Genomic DNA, 25,801 nt, shown 5'->3' on the forward strand with positions numbered 1-25,801 from the left:
GGGTTACCTCGCTCCTGTGTTTACCCCTACGTTCCTGATTGTTCGGCTAGGGAGTAAAGGGAGCACCTATGCAATTGTCACAATCGGGTCATCCGAGCCGAACCTCGGACTGTGTGAAGCCAAAAGCTAGTGCTCTTATTTTCAATTATGGTCGGCACACAACAAAACTCATGAGTACAAAAAATCTATTGCACAAGTCTCATAGTAGCAATGAGCACCGAAGAAAGGTATCGGTGGGGGTACTATTTTCTTCGAAGATGCTTCTTACACTTTGTCAGTAATATAGCATAAGTTCCCTGAGCACGCTTTGTCTGTTACATCTATATGGCCTGATTGCCTGGTATCGGAAACACCGTTGATATTCTCCACAGGTGGAGTACATAACACTTTTCGGTCCTTGACCGAAGAGGGAGAAGCCGACGGTCGGTTAAGACGCGTTTAAAGTTCGGGTGAACACATATATGATACAAGTACTTCGGTACATACAATCATTATACATAAAATTCTTTTTCCCAATTTTCGGATTGGCACTGAACACATCCGATCTCGGGTTTATTTTCGTCTCAGCTCTAATTTTTACTGACGTTTTTTGGTTTTCCAAGCTTATGGCACTTTTAAACTATTTGTGTGTTTTCAGCACAAGACTCGCAGTGAAACGCCGGACACCTTTAGAGATTCGGCAAAAACATTCTCGGATATTGCTATATATGCATCGGTTTCGAATTGTGTCTTCGGTCAATAGTTGGGTTGCCCGGCTCCTGCGCTTGCCTCCTACATTCCTCTTTGTTCGGCTAGGTATGCAAAGGGAGAACCACTTCGATTGTGCTTCCATCTCACATGGTTAAGCACCTCAGTGGAGAAAGCCAAAAACTGACTGTCCCAATAAGCGTAAACTGTTCAGCGATCCGATGACTGCGTTAAATGACGGGCCATTCATAACAATGGCCGAAGTGTTTACGGCTTGACCTCGGCTGTCGCCGAACACTACCGGGGGCTATTAACTGGCCTCCCAAACTAAATCCTCAATATTTTGCTCTTACATTAGAGCTGAGGCTTCATAATCATGCTTAGTGAGGGAGTCCTGGATTAGGGGGTCTCCGGACAGCCGGACTATTGGACTATGAAGGTACAAGATTGAAGACTTCGTCCCATGTCCGGATTGGACTCTACTTGGCGTGGAAGGCAAGCTAGGCAATACGGATATGTATATCTCCACCTTTGTAACTGACCTTGTGTAACCCTATCCCCCTCCAGTGTCTATATAAACCGAAGGGTTTTAGTCCGTAGGACAACATACAATCATACCATAGGCTAGCTTCTAGGGTTTAGCCTCTTCGATCTCATGGTAGATCAAATCTTGTAATACTCATATCATCAAGAACAATCAAGCAGGACGTAGGGTATTACCTCCATCAAGAGGGCCCAAACCTGGGTAAACATCGTGTCCCCTGCCTCCTGTTACCATCCGCCTTAGACGCACAGTTCGGGACCCCCTACCCGAGATCCGCCGGTTTTGACACCGACATTGGTGCTTTCATTGAGAGTTCCACTGTGTCGTCAACGCAAGGCTTGATGGCTCCTTTGATCATCGCTAGCGATGCGCTCTAGGGTGAGGCTTTCCTCTCCGTACAGATCTTCGTATTCGGCGGCTTCACTTTGCGGGCCAATTCGCTTGGCCATCTAGAACAGATCGAAAGCTACGCCCCTGGCCATCATGTCAGATTTGGAAACGTGAACTACATGGCTGACATCCGCGGAGACTTTATCTTCGACGGATTCGAGCCCATGTCGGACGTGCCGCACAGTCGCGACGAGCATGACGTAACTCTGCCGTCGGACGATGTCCGGGAGATCGCATCTGCAACCACTCCGGCCTTCAATCCGGAGCAAGTCGCGCCATCCGAGAGCGGGGGGATGGACCCCGCCATGGAGGCCGCACTCTCAGTGGAGATAGAGCCAGATACTGACTTCACCCCTTACGAGAGCCGTGTCACCGAACCACTGGATTCAGCTCCGGCCACGGACTCCGAGCCGCTCACATCCGTGCCCGTCGAGTCCGATCGGGCACCGATCATGGAGTTCACCTCCGCGGATATCTTTCAGCACTCACCTTTCGGAGATGTGCTAAATTCATTAAAGTCTCTCTCCCTGTCAAGAGAACCTTGGTCGAACTATGTCTGGCTAGAATGGGATGTGGATGATGAAGAAATTCGCTGCCCACCCACCACCCACTTAGTAGCCACTGTCGACGACTTAACCAACATGCTCGACTTCGACTCCGAAGACTTCCATGGTATGGACGACGAAGCCGGAGACGAACAGGAACCGCCACCCTCAGGGCGCTGGACCGCCACCTCATCATATGATATATACATGGTGGACACCCCCAAAGAAGGCAATGGCGACGAGACAGCGGAGGATGACCCCGCCAAGAAGCAACCCAAGTGCCGAAGACAGCGGCGCCGCTCTAAATCCCGCCATAGCAAGAGCAGTGATACCGGCACAGGAGATAATAACACTCCGGTAAAGCGCCGAAGACAACAACAATTCCCTCCAGCACGGTGTAGAGCTAGAGGACGAACAAGCTAGCCCTCCAGAGCAGACAGCAGATGGAGAACCGCAGGAGGACAATTACATGCCTCCATCCGAAGATGAGGCGAGCCTCGACGACGATGAGTTTATCGTTCCTGAGGACCCCGTCGAGCAAGAGCGCTTCAAGCGCAGGCTTATGGCCACGGCAAATAGCCTTAAGAAGAAACAACAACAACTTCAAACTGATCAAGACCTGCTAGCAGACAGGTGGACCGAAGTCCTTGCGGCCGAGGAGCATGAACTCGAGCGCCCATCCAAGAGTTACCCAAAATGCAGGTTGCTACCTCACCTCGAGGAGGAAGCATTGAAACCTCATTCACAAGTGTATGATGCAGCTGACCGGCCACTACGCGGCCGAGCTAGAGAGGCGTTTCATCCTAAAGTTCAGCCAACACCTCGTCGCCACTCAGTCAAAAATACTAAGGCCCGGGGCAACATAGAGCACCTGCGATACATATTGGACAGCAAGACAAAAATCGCAAGGTCAATATATGGGACACGGGCATGTGCTCCCACACGGGAGATGATCGTCGCGCCGGATACACCAAAAGTAAATCCGGTCGGGCCGAATACAGCAGACAAGACTCATACGAACTACGTCGGGATATAGCCCGGCACAGAGGTGCCGCACACCCCCTATGCTTCACTGATGAAGTTATGAATCATGAATTTCCAGAGGGTTTCGAACCCGTAAATATCGAATCATATGATGGCACAACAGATCCCGCCATATGGATTGAGGATTTCCTCCTTCACATCCACATGGCTCGCAGTGATGATCCACATGCCATCAAGTACCTCCCAATAAACTCAAAGGACCAGCTCGACATTGGCTAAATAGCTTGCCGGAAGATTTCGTCCGCAGTTGGGAGGATCTGGAAGACGCATTTCTTGACAACTTCAAGGGCACTTATGTGCGGCCACCGGATGCTGATGACTTGAGCCACCTAACCCAGCAGCCAGGGGAATCGGCCAGACAATTCTGGACACGGTTCCTTACTAAGAAAAATCAAATTGTAGACTGTCCGGATGTAGAGGCCCTAGCGGCATTCAAGCATAACATCCGCGACGAATGGCTCGCCCGCCACCTCGGCCAGGAGAAGCCGAAATCTATGGTAGCCCTGACAACACTCATGACCCGCTTTTGCATGGGCGAGGACAGCTGGCTGGCTCGCAGCAACAACACATCAAAGAATCCGGATACCTCGGATACCAAAGATTTTAATGGTAGGCAGCGTCATAATAGACCAAAGCGCTGCAATAATGGCGATAACAACGAAGATACGGCAGTCAATGCCGGATTCAGAGGCTCTAGATCCGGCTAGCAGAAAAAGTCATTCAAAAGAAATACTCCGGCTCCGTCGAGTCTGGATCGCATACTAGATCGCTCGTGTCAAATCCACGGCACCCCCGACAAGCCAGCCAATCACACCAACAGAGAATGCTGGGTGTTCAAGCAGGCCGGCAAGTTAAATGCCGAAAATAAGGACAAGGGGCTGCATAGCGATGACGAGGAGGAGCCCCGGCCGCCGAACACAGGAGGACAGAAGGGGTTTCCCCAGCAAGTGAAGACGGTGAACATGATATACGCAACCCACATCCCTAAGAGGGTGCGGAAGCGTGCACTAAGGGGCACCTATGCGATGGAGCCCGTCGCCCCAAAGTTCAACCCATGGTCTGCTTGCCCGATCACCTTCGATCGCAGGGTTCAGCCCACTAGTATCCGTCATGGTGGATCCGCCGCACTGGTCCTAGACCCCATCATTGACGGATTTCACCTCATTCGAGTCCTTATGGACGGTGGCAGCAGCCTAAACCTGCTTTATCAGGATACAGTCCGAAAAATGGGCATCGATCCCTCTAGGATCAAACCAAGCAAAACCACCTTCAAAGGTGTCATCCCAGGTGTAGAGGCCCATTTCACAGGCTCAATCACACTGGAAGTGGTCTTGGATCACCGAATAACTTCCGAAGCGAAGAGTTAATCTTCGACATCGTCCCTTTTCGCAGTGGCTATCATGCACTGCTTGGACGGACAACATTTGCAAAATTCAATGCAGTGCCGCATTATGCATACCTCAAGCTCAAGATGCCAGGACTTTGCGGGGTCATAACAGTAAATGGAAACATAGAACGCTCGCTCCGTACGGAAGAGCACACTACGGCCCTTGCAGCAGAGGAACAAAGCAGCCTGTTCAGGCAGACCACTCATTCGGCGTCATGGCCCCCGGACACCTTCAAGCGAGTCTGGAACAAGCTGCAATAGGATCGCCTGGCACGATCAGAGCTCGCCTTGCAATCCGGCCCCCGTCCCAGTCCTAGTGAAGCGACGAAATCTGTGCCGCGCGTACATAACTACGCATTAAAAATACCATGGACATAGGCGGGGGCACGATCAGGACACGCCCCGCATTGTGCCTTAACCACACTAGGGGTTGTATACCTTCGACATTCATTTTCTCTTTCAGGGCCTAACTCTTTGGAAGCCCTTCCCGGAAGTACGATTGCCAGACACATTCCGGAAGCAACAACCAAGGCGGCAAGAAGCTAAGATGAACACGGGAACCGACAGGTGGTCTCTAGTAATACTTGATATACCCACTTTTCACTATTTATGCATAGCTTGCCCTGGGATAGGACATTTCGAATTGTCCTACTTTATGCATATTGCAGTACTTGTACCAGTACGCTTTGACGTATTATTCAAATAACAATGCATATCATTAAACTGTCATTGCATTATTTAAGTCTTTCTCTTTCTTCTTATATGTCCATTTACGACAATCCGCACCCGCACGTGCGGGTATGGTCAGTTCACCAGGGGTCCTCGTTTACCCCATAATACGACGCAAGAAGTCCGAACACTTTCGACAGTGCAGCACGCCGAACTTATAGCAATATATGCATCAGCTCCGAGTCATGTCTTTGGTCAAATGTTGGGTTGCCCGGCTCGCACGCTTTGGTACCTTACGTTGCGCTATATCGGCTAAGGTAGCGGTGGGACAACTACTGCGATTGTGTCCCGGTTCTTCTGGACGAGCACCTCAGTAGAGAAAGCCAAAAACTGACTGTCATGATAAGGCGAGAGACTGGTCGCAGTTCAAGAGGTCTCAAGTCCTTAAAGACTTTTTCCGCTTCGGGCGAGGAGTCGGCCTTGTTCGGCCTAGGCGTGTATAGCGCCCTAAATTCGGCCCTCCGAATACCAGGGGCTTCGCCAAAAATTTAAAATCATAGACTTCTATGGCTAAGTGAGAGTGATAAAGCATTATAGTCCGATTGCCTGGTTCGTTGCGCTGAACACCTCCCTTGAAGGACCCAAAATTGGAGTAAAGAGTGTTCAGATTTATCCCGAACACCCCAGTACTAGTTACATGGGGGTAGAAGCCAACGACTGGCCAACTCTCAGATTTTATAAACGGCCGCACAGAAGGTAATATTTGAAATTAAGAAAGTGTCGCATGGCGCAAACAAACTCGTTTAATATTACAGGATCACATCAGCATGTTCATTCAAAAATTACATCCTTGGCACACTCATCTGCCACTAAGCGGGAACCCTTCAGGACACTTTCATAATAATTCTTGGGGAAGCGATGCTCCTTGCCATCCGGCGGCCCCTCCTTCACCAGCTTTACGGCGTCCAGCTTCGCCCAGTGCACCTTCGCCCGGGAAAAAGCCCTGCGTGCACCCTCAATGCAGACGGACCGCTTGATGACTTCAAGCCATGGGCAGGCTTCCACAAGCCGCCTCACCAGACCGAAGTAGCTGCCGGACAGGGGCTCGCCAGGCCACATCCAGACTATCAGGCTCGTCATGGCCTGTTCGGCCGCCTTGTGAAGCTCGACCAACTGCTTCAGTTGGTCGCTCAAGGGCATGGGGTGTTCGGTCCCAGTATATTGAGACCAGAACAACTTCTCCGTTGAAGATCTGCAAACTACGGGGAAGATCTGCAAATGCTCCTGGAGAGCTTCGAACTTGGGTAAGAAAATGGAAAGTCTCCTTCACATGCTTGCTTTTCACATTGAATGCCTTACCCGCTACTATCTTCTTCGCCGCGTTAATCTCCTGGAGGGCCTTGTAGGCTTCGGCCTTGGCACTCCGGACGCTTTCAAACGCCTGCGCGAGCTCGGACTCTCGCGCCTTGGATTCAAGCTCCAAGGACTCGTGCTTTTAGGCGAGAGCCTCGAGCTCTTGCTGCACCTCGCCCACTCGGGCCTCTTGTTTGTCCCGTTCAATGCGTTCTTCGGCCGCTTTGTCTTCGGCCTCAGACAACGCCTTCCTCAGGGTCTCCACCTCGATCGTGGCCCCTGACAAATTCATGATGATCCTATTACTTTACACCCGAACTTCTTTTTAACTATATAGACAGGGGTATCTCTTAGCTTTGCTCTCATCGAGCTGCCTCTTGGTAAGGCCGAGCTCGTCCTCGGACCGCTTCAGGGCCTGCTTCAACGCAGAGACCTCCGCAGTACGTGCAGTAGCGGCCAGCAGTGAAGCCTGCACATACACATAGACATACTCTAATTAGACTCCTGAGTTATCATTTGATCCTCTATTCGGCTTTTCTTCGCGAACGCCGAACAGAGCATCAGGGGCTACTATCTATGCGGTAATATTTTCTTATATTTTGATTACTTACCTCAAAGCCTTTTAGGAGGCTGGCACAAGCTTCGATCAGTCCATTTTTGGCGGACTGAACCTTCTCGACCACCGCACTCATAATAGTGCGGTGCTCTTCATCGATGGAAGCACTATGAAGCGCTTCCAGCAAGTTATCCGGTGCCTCTGGTTGGATAGAGGACACCAGCACGGATGGTTGGCTCCCCTTAACAGGGGACCGCTTGCCGGAGTCTGGAACCATCGAAGGTTCTGGTGCAGTGTCCGCTGGGGCCCAAACTCGATGACCGTAGGAGCCTCGCTCCCTTGGTACCCAAGTTCCAGGAGGTCGCCGTGAGGCACCCCCAGGATCAGCTCCCCTTGGCTCAGTGCCTTTTGAGACAACACCTCGGCGTTGTTTGCAGGGCGAGGGGTGGAAGCGGTCGCAGGAGAACCGTTGTTCATATCCGACAAGCCCAAAGAGCCGCTCGACGAAGGTATGTCGAGATGAGCTCAGGCCGGACTGCATAATCATGTTCGGCATGAGGGCATGCAGTACAATAAAACATACCATGAAGTACTATGGTGTCCGGACACTTACGATTTTGCCAGGGGCTTGACCCTGGGTAGCCAATCGTTGCCACAGTCGGCAGCCGTCGTGGCGCAGTCCGGAGGGAGGGCCCTTCCCTTCTTGGACCCTTCGGCCTCCCCGGATGGGTTGGCCTTCCTTTTCTTGTCTCCCCCAGCTGGGGGGAGAACTTTTCTCCTCCTCCTCGTTTCCATGGGAGGAGTGCGCGTCGGAGTCATCGTCCGATGACTCCGATACAACCTTGCGCCGGAGACCCTTTCGGGTCCCCGCGGTCTTCTTCTTGGTCTTCTTTTTCGGGCAAGTAATATCGACGATCGAATCTCGGGCAAGTAACATACCGATGACAAAGGGAATGACGTATGTTGTTATGCGGTTCGACCGATAAAGATCTTCATAGAATATGTAGGAGCCAATATGAGCATTCAGGTTCCGCTATTGTTTATTGACCGGAGGTATGTCTCTGTCATGTCTACATAGTTCTCGAACCCATAGGGTCTGCATGCTTAACATTTGATGATGATTTGTATTATGAGTTATGTGATTTGATGACCGAAGTTTGCCTAGCTTGTATTATTGAGGCTTCATAATCATGCTTAGTGAGGGAGTCCTGGATTAGGGGGTCTCCGGACAGCCGAACTATATCCTTTGCCGGACTATTGGACTATGAAGGTACAAGATTGAAGACTTCGTCCCATGTCCGGATTGGACTCTACTTGGCATGGAAGGCAAGCTAGGCAATACGAATATGTATATCTCCACCTTTGTAACTGACCTTATGTAACCCTATCCCCCTCCAGTGTCTATATAAACCGAAGGGTTTTAGTTCGTAGGACAACATACTATCATACCATAGGCTAGCTTCTAGGGTTTAGCCTCTTCGATCTCATGGTAGATCAACTCTTGTAATAATCATATCATCAAGAACAATCAAGCAGGACCTAGGGTATTACCTCCATCAAGAGGGCCCAAACCTGAGTAAACATCGTGTCCCCTGCCTCCTGTTACCATCCGCCTTAGACGCACAGTTCGGGACCCCCTACCCGAGATCCGCCGGTTTTGACACCGACATTGGTGCTTTCATTGAGAGTTCCACTGTGTCGTCAACACAAGGCTTGATGGCTCCTTTGATCATCGCTAGCGATGCGCTCCAGGGTGAGGCTTTCCTCCCCGTACAGATCTTCGTATTCGGCGACTTCACTTTGCAGGCCAATTCGCTTGGCCATCTGGAACAGATCGAAAGCTACGCCCCTGGCCATCATGTCAGATTTGGAAACTTGAACTACATGGCTGACATCCGCGAAGACTTGATCTTCGACGGATTCGAGCCCATGTCGGACGTGCCGCACAGTCGCGACGAGCATGACGTAACTCTGCCGTCGGACGATGTCCGGGAGATCGCATCTGCAACCACTCCGGCCTTCAATCCTGAGCAAGTCGCGCCATCCGAGAGCGGGGGGATGGACCCCGCCATGGAGGCCGCACTCTCAGTGGAGATAGAGCCAGATACTGACTTCACCCCTTACGAGAGCCGTGTCGCCGAACCACTGGATTCAGCTCCGGCCACGGACTCCGAGCCGCTCACATCCGTGCCCGTCGAGTCCGATCGGGCGCCGATCATGGAGGTCACCTCCGCGGATATCTTTCAGCACTCACCTTTCGGAGATGTGCTAAATTCATTAAAGTCTCTCTCCCTGTCAGGAGAACCTTGGTCGAACTATGTCTGGCTAGAATGGGATGTGGATGATGAAGAAATTCGCTGCCCACCCACCACCCACTTAGTAGCCACTGTCGACGACTTAACCAACATGCTCGACTTCGACTCCGAAGACTTCGATGGTATGGACGACGAAGCCGGAGACGAACAGGAACCGCCCCCCTCAGGGCGCTGGACCGCCACCTCATCATATGATATATACATGGTGGACACCCCCAAAGAAGGCAATGGCGACGAGACAGCGGAGGATGACCCCGCCAAGAAGCAACCCAAGTGCCGAAGACAGCGGCGCCGCTCTAAGTCCCGCCATAGCAAGAGCAGTGATACCGGCACAGGAGATAATAACACTCCGGTAAAGCGCCGAAGACAACAACAATTCCCTCCAGCACGGTGTAGAGCTAGAGGACGAACGAGCTAGCCCTCCAGAGCAGACAGCAGATGGAGAACCGCAGGAGGACAATTACATGCCTCCATCCGAAGATGAGGCGAGCCTCGGCGACGATGAGTTTATCGTGCCTGAGGACCCCGTCGAGCAAGAGCGCTTCAAGCGCCAGCTTATGGCCACGGCAAATAGCCTTAAGAAAAAACAACAACAACTTCAAACTGATTAAGACCTGCTAGCAGACAGGTGGACCGAAGTCCTTGCGGCCGAGGAGCATGAACTCGAGCGCCCCTCCAAGAGTTACCAAAACGCAGGTTGCTACCTCACCTCGAGGAGGAAGCATTGAAACCTCATTCACAAGTGTACGATGCGGCTGACCGGCTACTACGCGGCCGAGCTAGAGAGGCGTTTCATCCTAAAGTTTAGCCAACACCCCGTCGCCACTCAGTCAAAAATACTAAGGCCCGGGGCAACATAGAGCACCTGCGATACATATTGGACAGCAAGACAAAAATCGCAAGGTCAATATATGGGACACGGACATGTGCTCCCACACGGGAGATGATCGTCACGCAGGATACACCAAAAGTAAATCCGGTCGGGCCGAATACAGCAGACAAGACTCATACGAACTACGTCGGGATATAGCCCGGCACAGAGGTGCCGCACACCCCCTATGCTTCACTGATGAAGTTATGAATCATGAATTCCCGGAGGGTTTCAAACCCGTAAATATCGAATCATATGATGGCACAACAGATCCCGCCATATGGATTGAGGATTTCCTCCTTCACACCCACATGGCTCGAAGTGATGATCCACATGCCATCAAGTACCTCCCACTAAAACTCAAAGGACCAGCTCGGCATTGGCTAAATAGCTTGCCGGAAGATTCCGTCTGCAGTTGGGAGGATATGGAAGACGCATTTCTTGACAACTTCAAGGTCACTTATGTGCGGCCACCGGATGCTGATGACTTGAGCCACCTAACCCAGCAGCCAGGGGAATCGGCCAGACAATTCCGGACACGGTTCCTTACTAAGAAAAATCAAATTGTAGACTGTCCGGATGCAGAGGCCCTAGCGGCATTCAAGCATAACATCCGCGACGAATGGCTCGCCCGCCACCTCGGCCAGGAGAAGCCGAAATCTATGGTAGCCCTGACAACACTCATGACCCGCTTTTGCATGGGCGAGGACAGCTGGCTGGCTCGCAGCAACAACACATCAAAGAATCCGGATACCTCGGATACCAAAGATGTTAATGGTAGGCAGCATCATAATAGACCAAAGCGCTGCAATAATGGCGATAACAACGAAGATACGGCAGTCAATGCCGGATTCAGAGGCTCTAGATCCGGCCAGCAGAAAAAGTCATTCAAAAGAAATACTCCGGCTCCGTCGAGTCTGGATCGCATACTGGATCGCTCGTGTCAAATCCACGGCACCCCCGACAAGCCAGCCAATCACACCAACAGAGAATGCTGGGTGTTCAAGCAGGCCGGCAAGTTAAATGCTGAAAATAAGGACAAGGGGCTGCATAGCGATGACGAGGAGGAGCCCCGGCCGCCGAACACAGGAGGACAGAAGGGGTTTCCCCCACAAGTGAAGACGGTGAACATGATATACGCAACCCACATCCCCAAGAGGGTGCGGAAGCATGCACTAAGGGGCACCTATGCGATGGAGCCCGTCGCCCCAAAGTTCAACCCATGGTCTGCTTGCCCGATCACCTTCGATCGCAGGGTTCAGCCCACTAGAATCCGTCATGGCGGATCCGCCGCACTGGTCCTAGACCCCATCATTGACGGATTTCACCTCATTCGAGTCCTTATGGACGGTGGCAGCAGCCTAAACCTGCTTTATCAGGATACAGTCCGAAAAATGGGCATCGATCCCTCTAGGATCAAACCAAGCAAAACCACCTTCAAAGGTGTCATCCCAGGTGTAGAGGCCCATTTCACAGGCTCAATCACACTGGAAGTGGTCTCCGGATCACCGGATAACTTCCGAAGCGAAGAGTTAATCTTCGACATCGTCCCTTTTCACAGTGGCTATCATGCACTGCTTGGACGGACAACATTTGCAAAATTCAATGCAGTGCCGCATTACGCATACCTCAAGCTCAAGATGCCAGGACTTTGCGGGGTCATAACAGTAAATGGAAACGCAGAACGCTCGCTCTGTACGGAAGAGCACACTACGGCCCTTGCAGCAGAGGAACAAAGCAGCCTGTTCAGGCAGACCACTCATTCGGCGTCATGGCCCCCGGACACCTTCAAGCGAGTCTGGAACAAGCTGCAATAGGATCGCCTGGCACGATCAGAGCTCGCCTTGCAATCCGGCCCCCGTCCCAGTCCTAGTGAAGCGACGAAATCTGTGCCGCGCGTACATAACTACGCATTAAAAATACCATGGACATAGGCGGGGGCACGATCAGGACACGCCCTGCATTGTGCCTTAACCACACTAGGGGTTGTATACCTTCGACATTCATTTTCTCTTTCAGGGCCTAACTCTTTGGAAGCCCTTCCCGGCAGTACGATTGCCAGACACATTCCGGAAGCAACAACCAAGGCGGCAAGAAGCTAAGATGAACACGGGAACCGACAGGTGGTCTCTAGTAATACTTGATATACCCACTTTTCACTATTTATGCATAGATTTCCCTGGGATAGGACATTTCGAATTGTCCTACTTTATGCATATTGCAGTACTTGTACCAGTACGCTTCGACGTATTATTCAAATAAAAATGCATATCATTAAACTGTCATTGCATTATTTAAGTCTTTCTCTTTCTCTTATATGTCCATTTACGACAATCCGCACCCGCACGTGCGGGTATGGTCAGTTCACCAGGGGTCCTCGTTTACCCCATAATACGACGCAAGAAGTCCGAACACTTTCGACAGTGCAGCACGCCGAACTTATAGCAATATATGCATCAGCTCCGAGTCATGTCTTTGGTCAAATGTTGGGTTGCCCGGCTCGCACGCTTTGGTACCTTACGTTCCGCTATATCGGCTAAGGTAGCGGTGGGACAACTACTGCGATTGTGTCCCGGTTCTTCCGGACGAGCACCTCAGTAGAGAAAGCCAAAAACTGACTGTCATGATAAGGCGAGAGACTGGTCGCTGCTCGAGAGGTCTCAAGTCCTTAAAGACTTTTTCCGCTTCGGGCGAGGAGTCGGCCTTGTCCGGCCTAGGCGTGTATAGCGCCCCAAATTCGGCCCTCCGAATACCAGGGGCTTCGCCAAAAATTTAAAATCATAGACTTCTATGGCTAAGTGAGAGTGATAAAGCATTATAGTCTGATTGCCTGGTTCGTTGCGCTGAACACCTCCCTTGAAGGACCCAAAATTGGAGTAAAGAGTGTTCAGATTTATCCCGAACACCCCAGTACTAGTTACATGGGGGTAGAAGCCGACGACTGTCCAACTCTTAGATTTTATAAACGGCCGCACAGAAGGTAATATTTGAAATTAAGAAAGCGTCGCATGGCGCAAACGAACTCGTTTAGTATTACAGGATCACATCAGCATGTTCATTCAAAAATTACATCCTTGGCACACTCATCTGCTACTAAGCGGGAACCCTTCAAGACACTTTCATAATAATTCTTGGGGAAGCGATGCTCCTTGCCATCCGGCAGCCCCTCCTTCACCAGCTTTACGGTGTCCAGCTTCGCCCAGTGCACCTTCGCCCGGGAAAAAGCCCTGCGTGCACCCTCAATGCAGACGGACCGCTTGATGACTTCAAGCCATGGGCAGGCTTCCACAAGCCGCCTCACCAGACCGAAGTAGCTGCCGGACAGGGGCTCGCCAGGCCACATCCAGACTATCAGGCTTGTCATGGCCTGTTCGGCCGCCTTGTGAAGCTCGACCAACTGCTTCAGTTGGTCGCTCAAGGGCATGGGGTGTTCGGTCCCAGTATATTGAGACCAGAACAACTTCTCCGTTGAAGATCTGCAAACTACGGGGAAGATCTGCAAACGCTCCTGGAGAGCTTCGAACTTGGGTAAGAAAATGGAAAGTCTCCTTCACATGCTTGCTTTTCACATTGAATGCCTTACCCGCTACTATCTTCTTCGCCGCGTTAATCTCCTGGAGGGCCTTGTGGGCTTCGGCCTTGGCACTTCAGACGCTTTCAAACGCCTGCGCGAGCTCGGACTCTCGCATCTTGGATTCAAGCTCCAAGGACTCGTGCTTTTTGGCGAGAGCCTCGAGCTCTTGCTGCACCTCGCCCACTCGGGCCTCTTGTTTGTCCCGTTCAATGAGTTCATCGGCCGCTTTGTCTTCGGCCTCAGACAACGCCTTCCTCAGGGTCTCCACCTCGGTCGTGGCCCCTGACAAATTCATGATGATCCTATTACTTTACACCCGAACTTCTTTTTAACTATATAGACAGGGGTATATCTTAGCTTTGCTCTCATCGAGCTGCCTCTTGGTAAGGCCGAGCTTGTCCTCGGACCGCTTCAGGGCTTGCTTCAGCGCAGAGACCTCCGCAGTACGTATGGTAGCGGCCAGCAGTGAAGCTTGCACATACACATAGACATACTCTAATTAGACTCCTGAGTTATCATTTGATCCTCTATTCGGCTTTTCTTCGCGAACGCCGAACAGAGCATCAGGGGCTACTATCTATGCGGTAATATTTTCTTATATTTTGATTGCTTACCTCAAAGCCTTTTAGGAGGCTGGCACAAGCTTCGATCAGTCCGTTTTTGGTGGACTAAACCTTCTCGACCACCGCACTCATAATAGTGCGGTGCTCTTCATCGATGGAAGCACTATGAAGCGCTTCCAGCAAGTTATCCGGTGCCTCCGGTTGGATAGAGGACACCAGCACGGATGGTTGGCCCCCCTTAATGGGGGACCGCCTGCCGGAGTCCGGAACCATTGAAGGTTCTGGCACAGTGTCCGCTGGGGCCCAAACTCGAAGCCCGTAGGAGCCTCGCTCCCTTGGTACCCAAGTTCCAGGAGGTCGCCGTGAGGCGCCCCCAGGATAAGCTCCCCTTGGCTCAGTGCCTTTTGAGACAACACCTCGGCGTTGTCCGCAGGGCGAGGGGTGGAAGCGGTCGGAGGAGAACCGCTGTTCATATCCGACAAGCCCAAAGAGCCGCTCGACGAAGGTACGTCGAGATGAGCTCAGGCCGGACTGCATAATCATGTTCGGCATGAGGGCATGCAGTACAATAAAACATACCATGAAGTACTATGGTGTCCGGACACTTACAATTTTGCCAGGGGCTTGACCCTAGGTAGCCAATCGTTGCTGCAGTCGGTGGCCATCGTGGCGCAGTCCGGAGGGAGGGCCCTTCCCTTCTTGGACCCTTCGGCCTCCTTGGATGGGTCGGCCTTCCTTTTCTTGTCTCCCCCAGCTGGGGGGAGAACTTTTCTCCTCCTCCTCGTTTCCATGGGAGGAGTGCGTGTCGGAGTCATCGTCCGATGACTCCGATACAACCTTGCGCCGGAGACCCTTTCGGTTCCCCGCGGTCTTCTTCTTGGTCTTCTTTTTCGGCACCTCGTAGGGTGCCGGAGTCAGCATCTTCGTCAAAAGAGCATCTGTAGGATCTTCAGGCAGCGGGGCTGCGCTATCAAGCTGCTCCGCCATGTCTATCCAGTCCTGTTAATGACATGGAAGTTCAGATCCTGCACACAACTAAACCAGGGCAAATAAATACCCTGGGAGATATAAAAATCTACCGAATTGGCGCGGTGCTTTGTGCTGAGACCGCGGTCCTCGGTGAGGGAGGGAGGCATTTCGGCACTCTTGAACAGCACCCTCCAGACATCCTCGTGCATCATGTCATAGAGCTCTTGCAGCATCTAGTGCTTGGCCCAGTCGAACTCCCACAAATTTAATGCCCGTCTTTGGCACGGAAGGATCCGGCGGAAGAGCATAACCTGGACCACATTGACAATCTTGATTTTTCTGCTCATCATGTTCTGGATGCAGGTCTGGAGTTCGGTCAGCTCTACCGAGGAACCCAGGACAGCCCCTTCTTTTTCCAGGAGGTGAGCCGTGTGGGGATTCTGGATCGAAATTTGGGGGCCGCCACCCAGTTGGAGTCGCGCGGCTCGGTGATGTAGAACCACCCCGATTGCCACCCCTTTATTGTATCAACATAGGTGCCCTCGAGCCAGGTGACTTTAGGCATCTTGCCCACCATGGCGCCTCCGCACTCTGCTTGCTGGCCTCCCACCACCTTCGGTTTGACAACAAAGGTTTTTAGCCATAGGCCGAAGTGGGGCCTGATGCGGAGGAAGGCTTCACACACGATGATAAACGCCGAGATGTTGAGGATGAAATTGGGGGCCAGATCATGAAAATCCAGCCCGCAATAGAACATGAGCCTGTAGACGAACGGGTGGATAGGGAATCCCAGTTCACGGACGACATGGGTAAGAAAAACTACCCTCTCATGGGGTTCCGGCGTTGGGACGATCTTCCCTACATTCGGGAGCCGGTGCGCTATATCCGCAGCCAGGTATCTGGCTTCCCGTAACTCTTTGATGTTCTCCTCCGTGACGGAGGAGACCATCCACTTGCCTCCTGGTCCAGACATGCTTGGAGTGGTTCGAGAAGAAGAACGCGAGCTTGGGCGCTAGAGCTCGAGTGTGCGGGAATGGGTAAGCGAGGAGGTAGAAGGCGTGGGTGAAAAAAGTAAATCTTTGTCCCTTTTATAAGGGCGGAAGAGGCGATGTGCCTCCCCACTTGCCTAGCGAAACCACTTATTCCCCAGGCGCCGTAATTGATGGCACGGTTGGTTACCCATGTCCGTATTGATGAGAATCCCGTGATAAGGGGAACACGATCTTTGCTTTGACAAGACGTGTTAAGAAACTCGCCTCACGATATGTGCGGAGCTGGTTAAGAAAAGCGGTTCGAATAAAAACCGGGCCATGGCATGATGTCATGCTGTCAAAACGTGTCAACAGATTAGATTCGTGGAAATATTATTCTCTCTAAAGTGGTATGTGGAACTTATTTTGCAGGATCAGACACTATCCTTGTATTCAAAATTGTATTCAGAGGAGGAACCCGCCTTGCAATGCCGAAGACAACACTGCGCACTGGTCTCATCGTCATTGAAGCCTGGTTCAGGGCTATTGAGGGAGTCCTGGATTAGGGGTTCTCCGGACAGCCGGACTATTGGACTATGAAGGTACAAGATTGAAGACTTCATCCCGTGTCCGGATGGGACTATACTTGGCGTGGAAGGCAAGCTAGGCAATACGGATATGTATATCTCCACCTTTGTAACCGACCTTGTGTAACCCTAGCCCCCTCCGGTGTCTATATAAACCGGAGGGTTTTAGTCCGTAGGACAACATACAATCATACCATAGGCTAGCTTCTAGGGTTTAGCCTTTTCGATCTCGTGGTAGATCAACTCTTGTAATACTCATATCATCAAGAACAATCAAGCAGGACGTAGGGTATTACCTCCATCAAGAGGGCCCGAACCTGGGTAAACATCGTGTCCCCTGCCTCTTGTTACCATCCGCCTTAGACGCATAGTTCGGGACCCCCTACCCGAGATCCGCCGGTTTTGACACCGACACTTAGCATGACAACCCAAAGAAAGGAACCGATAGCGGGACTATTTTCTTTGGAAGACTTTTCTTATGTTAAACAGTAATATAACATATCTCTCTATGTACCTTTGTTTATAAAACCGTATAGCCATATTGCCTTGTTTGTCGTAAATCTTTGCCCTCATAAAGGCTTTATAAAGTAGTACAAACACTCCTCGGCTACTGGCCGAGGAGGTGGAAGCAGATGGTTGGTCACCAAAGTTTTGTACAATGCGGATCCGAGCATTAATGATGTAAAGTACTTGGATACATAGAGTCATTACACATAATTTGTGATTTTACTATGGATATCGATCCTTAATTCAGCGACCCGTACCCGCATTGAGGCTTGGGGGCTACTGGGTTTCGGGCTTATTATTTACATATATTAAAGGGGCACATCGATCCCCTGATCTGGTGTTGCCACCCGGCCAGTGTCTTGGGGGCTACTGCAGTGCCTATCCAATGCAGAAAATTTTAAGTGCAATATACTTTCCGAGGAGATTATGATCCTCAGGTCAGTCGGCCGCACCCAACCCGAGTCTCAAGGACTGAGCATGCCGCTTTTTGTGTCCCGAAGTATGCTGTCGAGCTAGGACTTGATCCTCAGGCCGATTTCGCAAATCAACCTGAGTCTCAGCGGCTACTGGGATCAGCGGTCTAACATCATCCTTCAAGTGCATCTCGGGTTTTAAACTGATACACACCTTGAGGGCTATTGGCTATATATCTCGGCAAAGAATAAATTGCACCAATCAAAAATATGGACAAAAAATCGGCCCACAGTCGGCATGGTGCACCACCTCGGAAGCAGTCCGGCATAAAGCTCGGGCGCTAGTGGCTGGCTCCATAGAGGGCATTTCCAGCATTAAGCTCGGCTAAACTCCCTCAACTTTTTTGAACCAAGGTCATATGACACCTTGGATATAGTCCGGCGTTGGAGCCCGGATACAGTCCGGCGTTGGAGTTTGGACGTAGTCCGGCGTTGGAGCTCGGAAAGCGGTCCGGCGTTGGTGCTCGGCTACAAAAGATACCTCGAATGTAGTCCGGCGTTGGAGCTCGGACGCAAGAGGACGCTGCCGCCCGGGAACAACTTCAAACCCGAGGTGTGGCATAAAAATAACAAGGCATTGATAAAGGTGGATGACTTAAAGGGCTCCTCGGATACCCGACATGTGAGATCTTCAGATTTAGCTCAGCAATCCTGAAGATAGAAGATGTCAAGATTTGTTGAACCAGTTTTCAAGACCGACGACCGAAGACAAAGAACAGTTCGGAAGAATCGAGGAGCATCCCCAACTTGAAGACCGATTTAGGGGGCTACTGACGGTGTCCTGGACTAGGGGGTACTCACCACGCCATCTCCCGGTCAGTTAGATTGGGCCGAGGCCCCCATGGTCGTATACTCATGGGTCAGTTCAGAGAGCTGCCGCATACAAGGAAGATTCCACAAGACTTGGTGGTCAAGACAAGGACTCCTCCCCCACGGGCGTATTCGGCTAGGACTCTTGTTATCCTAGGCCTGTGGTGCATTATATAAACCAGGGCCAGGCTAGTCGATAGATATACAAACAATCATACCATAGGCTAGCTTCTAGGGTTTAGCCTCTATGATCTCATGGTAGATCAACTCTTGTAATACTCATATCATCAAGATCAATCAAGCAGGACATAGGGTATTACCCCCATCAAGAGGGCCCAAACCTAGGTAAACATCGTGTCCCCTACCTCATGTTACCATCCGCCTTAGACACACAGTTCGGGACCCCTGTAACACCCTCGATGCGGCTATAGCTCCCACGTGTCGAGGCACGACTTAGAGGCATAACCGCATTGAAAGCAGTGTCGCAAGTCAGGCAATCATTACAACATCCCATGTAATACATAATAAAAAGGGGGAGATACATAGTTGGCTTACACTCGCCACGTCACATCAGAGTACATAAATAACATCCATCAAACAGACACTCATGGCCCGACTACGGCGCCAAAATGGAAAAGAACCCAACATGCGACAAGGCCGTGAATCAAACCCCAACTAGGCACCACTACTGATCATCGGGAAAGGAAACATAATAACGCTGAGAGTCCTCGTCGAACTCCCACTTGAGCTCGTACTCGTCACCTGGAGCGGAATCAGCCAGACCTGCATCTGGAGTTATAGTATCTGTGAGCCACAGGGACTCAGCAATCTCGCACCCTCGCGATCAAGACAATTTAAGCTTATAGGAATGGGTAAGGCAAATATATGTGGAGCTGCAGCAAGCGACTAGTATATGTGGTGGCTAACTTATTCGCAAAAGAGAGCGAGAAGAGGAGGCAAAGCACGAGCGAGAATCTAGAAGGATAACCTGCGCAAACATAACTCCAACACCGTGTCCACTTCCCGGACTCCGCCGAAAGAGGCCATCACGGCAACAAACTCAGTTGATTCATTTTAATTAATTAAGGTTTAAGTTATCTACAACCGGACATTAACAAATTCCCATCTGCCCATAACCGCAGGCACGGCTTTCGAAAGTTCAAACCCTGCAGGGGAGTCCCAACTTAGCCCATGACAAGCTCTCACGGTCAACGAAGGAATAGACCTCCACCCGAGACACACCGATCAGACTCGGCAACCCGGTACAACAAGACAATTCGACAGGTTAAAACAAGACCAGCAACACCGCCTAAATGTGCCGACAAATCCCGATAGGAGCTGCACATATCTCTTTCTCAGGGCACACTCAGATAAGCAATCCGTACAACTAAAACCAGCCCTCGAGTTTCCCCGAGGTGGCGCCGCAAGGGGCTCTAGTTTGGACCAACACTCAGAGGAGCACTGGCCCGAGGGGGTAAAATAAGATGACCCTTGAGTCTGCAGAACCCAAGGGAAGGAAAAAGGCTAGGCGGAAAATGGTAAAACCAAGGTTGGGCATTGCTGGAAAATCTTTAATCAAGGCGAACTATCAAGGGGTTCCCATTATAACCCAACCGCGTAAGGAACGCAAAAATCCGGGAACGTAACACCGATATGACGGAAACTAGAGTGGAACAAAACACTAGGCGAGAGGCCGAGCCTTCCACCCTTCACCAAGTATATAGATGCATTAAGATAACATAGCAATATAATGATATCCCAACAAGTAAACAAATGTTCCAACAAGGAACGCCTCCAATCTTCACCTGCAACTAGCAACGCTATAAGAGGGGCTGAGCAAAGCGGTAACATAGCCAATCAACGGTTTGCTAGGACATGGTGGGTTAGAGGTTCAACATGGAAATTGGGAGGCTGACAAGCAAATGGTAGGCATCGTAGCATTGGCAAAGCAAGAGCGAGCAAACTAGCATAGCAAATATAGTAGTGATTTCGAGGGTATGATCATCTTGCCTGCACAGTTGTCAGAGTTGACTGGATCCTCACAAGCAAACTCAATGGGCTCCTCGGTAGCGAACTCGTCTCCCGGCTCTACCCAAACAAGACAAACAAGCATAAAGGATACAATCAACCACGTGCAAGACCAAGCAATATGATGAAATGATGATATGCTATATGGAATGCGATGCGGAATGCAAAATGCAAGATATGACAGGAAATGCATGAACCTGGCCTCAACTTGGAATTTCAAGGGTGCCACTGGATTGAGGGGATGCAATCGCTTGAAAACGATATAAAGATCATTGGAATCGGAGTTACGGATTGGAAATGGCAAGCGTTTTAAGATATGACACCGGTCTGCGATTTACAGCAAGTAGGCATCTAAATGCAACGAAATGAACATGCTACGGCCACCAAACAAGACAACAAAATACATGGCAGGGATTCACACAAGATGCTTATAAAAAGACTAGCACTGAGCCACGGCCAATTCATCCATTATGAGGTTCAAACAAGCATGGCAAAAACGCAAATGCAAAACAGATTCCAGACTTAGTGAAATTAACACTAGTCTGAAATTTCAGATCACGAAGCCCTCTTCGGAGCAGCAAAACAATATGATACATGACCTGAACATGACAAGTAAGAACATGGCATGGAGCTACTCAACAAGCTTAACAAAAGACCCAAAGTGACCTGGGGCCAAAAGGGTTCACAAAATATATTAACGGGCACACGAACATAGCTAAAACACAATCAGTTTTCAGACTTGGTGAAAACTGAGACATGCTGAAATATAACTCACGAAGGCATGTAAACGAGCTCGATGCACTCACCACGTTGCAAGTCACAGTAAGGCAAGCATACATATATTAAGAAGGCACAAAGTACAATCTAGACATGGCAAGAACAATGGCATAGCATGCACGGATCAACTACAACAACGCCGGCAAAATCGCAAACGACTTGACGATCTGCCCAGATTCACCAAGAAGCAAAAGTAGAGCTCGATTGACTCAAGCTATGGTGCTCCATAATTGCAAAAAAAAGACACGGATGGATAGATCATAACATGAATAACAAAAGTCCCTTACTGATCATACTCAAAAGAGGCACGGATCACTAGGAAACAAGCTGAACATATGGCATCATGAACTAAAATATCACAGACTTAGTGAAAACAACTAAGTCCCTGAAAACAGATTTACCGGGTGCCTCACTTTGCAAGCTTGCACAAGTCACCACACACATCCTAAAAATGCATGGGTTGCACCTCTGGAAACAAGACAAAATGCTTAACAAAACATATGAAGGACTCACAGGCATAGCATGCACACAATAATCATGGCAAAAATGACAAAAGTCTAAGATGAACTAGCAGATCTGACAATTAACTCACGAAGCCTCCTTCTAACAGCATTTAGGGCATCAAGATGAACCCAAATGAAAATGACGCAATGGAATGAAATGATGTACTCGTCGATACGAAGATTTTCATATATCATATGTCCAACACGGAGCTACAGATGCAAAGTTACGGGCGGTCAAATTAGGCATAAAAATCTGGAATGAGAGGGAAAAAGTCAACCGAGGAGAAGTTTGGATCTAGATCTGGCGCGTTTCCCGAGGAGTTCACCGGAGTTGAGCTCGAGCTGGCCGGAGTTGGAGCCCGCGGGGAGAGGCCGGGGCGGCGTGGTGCGGCGAGGGGGAGGCCGGGGCGTGGTGCGGCGGCGCCGGCGGGCGCGGACGGCGGCGGTGGCCCGCCGGAGCGGCGCGGGCGGCGATGGTGCGGCGAGGGGGCGAGGCGGCGGCCGGTCACCGGAGTTGGCACGGCGGCGGGGCGGCCGGGCTCGAAGACGAAGGCGGCGGGGCGCGGGTGCTGGGCGGCGGCGGCTCCGGGCCGGGAGGGCCCCGCACGGGCCTGCGGGCCGGCGGCGATGTGGGCACCGCCCGGGGACAGATGGCAGGACGGGAGTGGCTGGGCGCGATGGGGCGGACGTTGTCCGGTCCGCACCGGACACGTCCGTCGGCGGCAGATCTGAATCTTTTTTTTTTAGGGTTTGGACGAGGGAGACGAGATCCGAAAAATGGAGGGGGTATATATAGGCATAGAGGGAGCTAGGAGACTCCAAATGAGGTGCGGTTTTCAGCCACGCGATCGTGATCGAACGCTCTAGGACATGGAGCAGAGTTTGGTGGGTTTTGGGTCAAATTGGAGGGGTGTTGGGCTGCAACACACACGAGGCCTTTTCGGTCCCTCGGTTAACCGTTGGAGTATCAAACGAAGTCGAAATGATACGAAACTTGACAGGCGGTCTACCGGTAGTAAACCAAGGCCGCATGACAAGTCTCGGTCCAATCCGGAAATGTTTAATCCCCACACACGAAAGAAAGCTAGAAATGACCACCGGAGGAGAACGAAGCACCGGAATGCAAAACGGGCAACGGGGAAAATGCTCGGATGCATGAGACGAACACGTATGCAAATGCAATGCACATGATGACATGATATGAGATGCAAGAAAACAAAAACAACACACGGAGACAAAGACCCGAACCCGAGAAATAAATATAACTTAACGCCGGAAACGGCAAGAGTTGGAGTACAAATTGGGAAAGTCGTATCTGGGGCGTTACAACCCTTACCCGAGATCCGCCAGTTTTGACACCGACACACGGGAACAAGATTGCGGCACCAGGCCATGCCAGAGTACAAGATACAAAGATCTTCGAAGGATGAACTTGCAGATCAAGAGGACCAAGATCAAGCCAGAGGAGCAAGATGCCACCAGGTGAATAGCTTGCCTTGCCGGGCAAGCGAGCCTGGCAAGGACGAGGGGTCCCCCGGAAGAAAACATCCAAGACATCCTGGCAAGGCCTGCGGGAATCACGGAGGCAAAACCACCTCATCCAACCACTCTGCCATGACGCACGTCATCAACCAGTGACGTGTCAAGCCGCAAAGTGGTTAAATGGCAGCCATTCCCCACATGGAGACCTCTTTCTATAGGAAATACCTACAAACGACACACATCCTGCGATGTGTCAATTGAGTAGGTGTGGAGATAGCAAGACAAGCCCAACAAGGCTTGCCGGGCAAGCAACAATGTGACGTTGAGCGGTGCATTTAATGCGCCCTGTCAGCCTGCAAAGTTAGGTATGATAGCACTGTTTGCTATCTTATCAGCGCATAATGACTGCTTTACCATTGTGGTGGCCCCTTAATCAATAAAAGGAGGCCCATGGCAACCGTAGAAAGGGTTAGAAGATTGGACACCAACACACCCATACGCGTGTAGCCACCGTAGTCCCTGTCGCGAAAGTGTACTACACTCCGACACCATTCTTCCACCATCAATCCACCAAAGGAGGAGTAGGGTTTTACGCCTTGCGGCGGCCCGAGCCTAGGTAAAATTGTGTACGTGATCTATGTCGTGCTGCCCCACGCTCTTTTGCTCTTTGTGCAACATGACATCCCCCCTGCCGAACCAGCAAGGGGCCCTTGGTCCCATAGGTGGCCGTGGTTTCCCACGACAGAAAACAAGCCCTTTATTGAGTACTTCCAGAAAAAAATTATTTGGGAACTCATCATTTACTACTAACTTGGTTGTTGATTTTTTTATTGATCTGTATATAAACCTCCGTCCTGGTTTAATGGTCCCCTTCGTACTTAGTGTAAAATTTTGACCGTAAATTTAACTAGCAAAGTGTCAATCCATGTCATAAAAAACTATATCATTAAAAACTATGTTAAAATATGGATCCAGTGATATGATTTTTGGTGACATGCATTAACATTTTATTAGTTAAATAGATGGTCAAAGTTTGACACAAAATACTACTAGTACTCCTACATTATTGGCGTCGGGTGCCTTGGCCAATGTATCATCTTCTTAGACAGGATGAGAGTAGAGGAATAGGGATACTGTAGATAGGAAGTCTTGGCGATCCATTATTCCCCATCTTGGTCAGAGAGAACTATTCAACTAGTCTTCACAGTGAGGTGATAATGAACGCTGAAGTAGATGGCCACATAATTAATAGGCTGAACCAGCGTGTTGGTGTTACTAAATCAGCCTTACCCAGTACTGCCATCATGTTTGCCAGTGGAGCACGCCTCTGCAAATACGCCTACACACCTCTCTCCTCCATTAACTGACATATGGGCCCTCTTGAGGTAGACCCACATGTCATCGTCTTAACTATTTACACTCCGAAGGGTGGTATATCCTAGTAGTAGTACTAGTACAATTGAGATTTGATGCACTTTCTTCCCCGTCTTTCCCTCCTCCTCCTCCTCCTCCTCTCTTCTTCTTCTTCCTCCTCTCTTCCCCATCATCAGCTGCGCACCATTTCTTCCCGCTCACTGCTTGCCAGCCCGCGCCATCTTCCTTTCTAGCTCGCGCGTACCATATCCCCCTGCTCACTACTCGGCCACACACGCCATATTCTTCGCTTGCCCGCCTGAATCCATTTCCCCGCTCGCTCGCAGGCACCGAAAACCCCAATCACTCAGCTCTGTAAAAACCCTATTGCAGAACCGACTGACACTTAGAGTCGCGACTGGAATTCCCTCCCCAATGTTCTCTTGGAGCAGATCTGTAATCGTATGGACCTGCTCAGCACCGTGCATCTGGCCGCATGCTCGGTGTCCTTGTACTATCTACTCGTCTACAACCGGCCGAACCTTTTCAAGACACCCTGCTTGCTGATGCCCGATCCATGCAGGTGGCCCAAACACCAACTTGACGATCCTTCGAAGATTGTCATGGTGCCCATCGACATGCTACCACTACCCGTCCACCTATCCTTCATGTGTGGGCACTACTGGGCGGGCATGAAGGCCAACTAGATCATCCTCATCCACCAATCTGGTAGTCCTCGGAATCTCATGGATATCTACATCCAGCGAGAGATCACCCTTCCATCGTTGGATATCGCCGCCATCGAGCCTCGCGGCCTGCCGGATACTCCTTCCTACTACGCAC

The sequence above is a fragment of the Triticum urartu genome, chromosome 2 (assembly GCF_003073215.2).
Source record: "Triticum urartu cultivar G1812 chromosome 2, Tu2.1, whole genome shotgun sequence".
In the NCBI taxonomy this organism is placed as follows: Eukaryota; Viridiplantae; Streptophyta; class Magnoliopsida; order Poales; family Poaceae; genus Triticum; species Triticum urartu.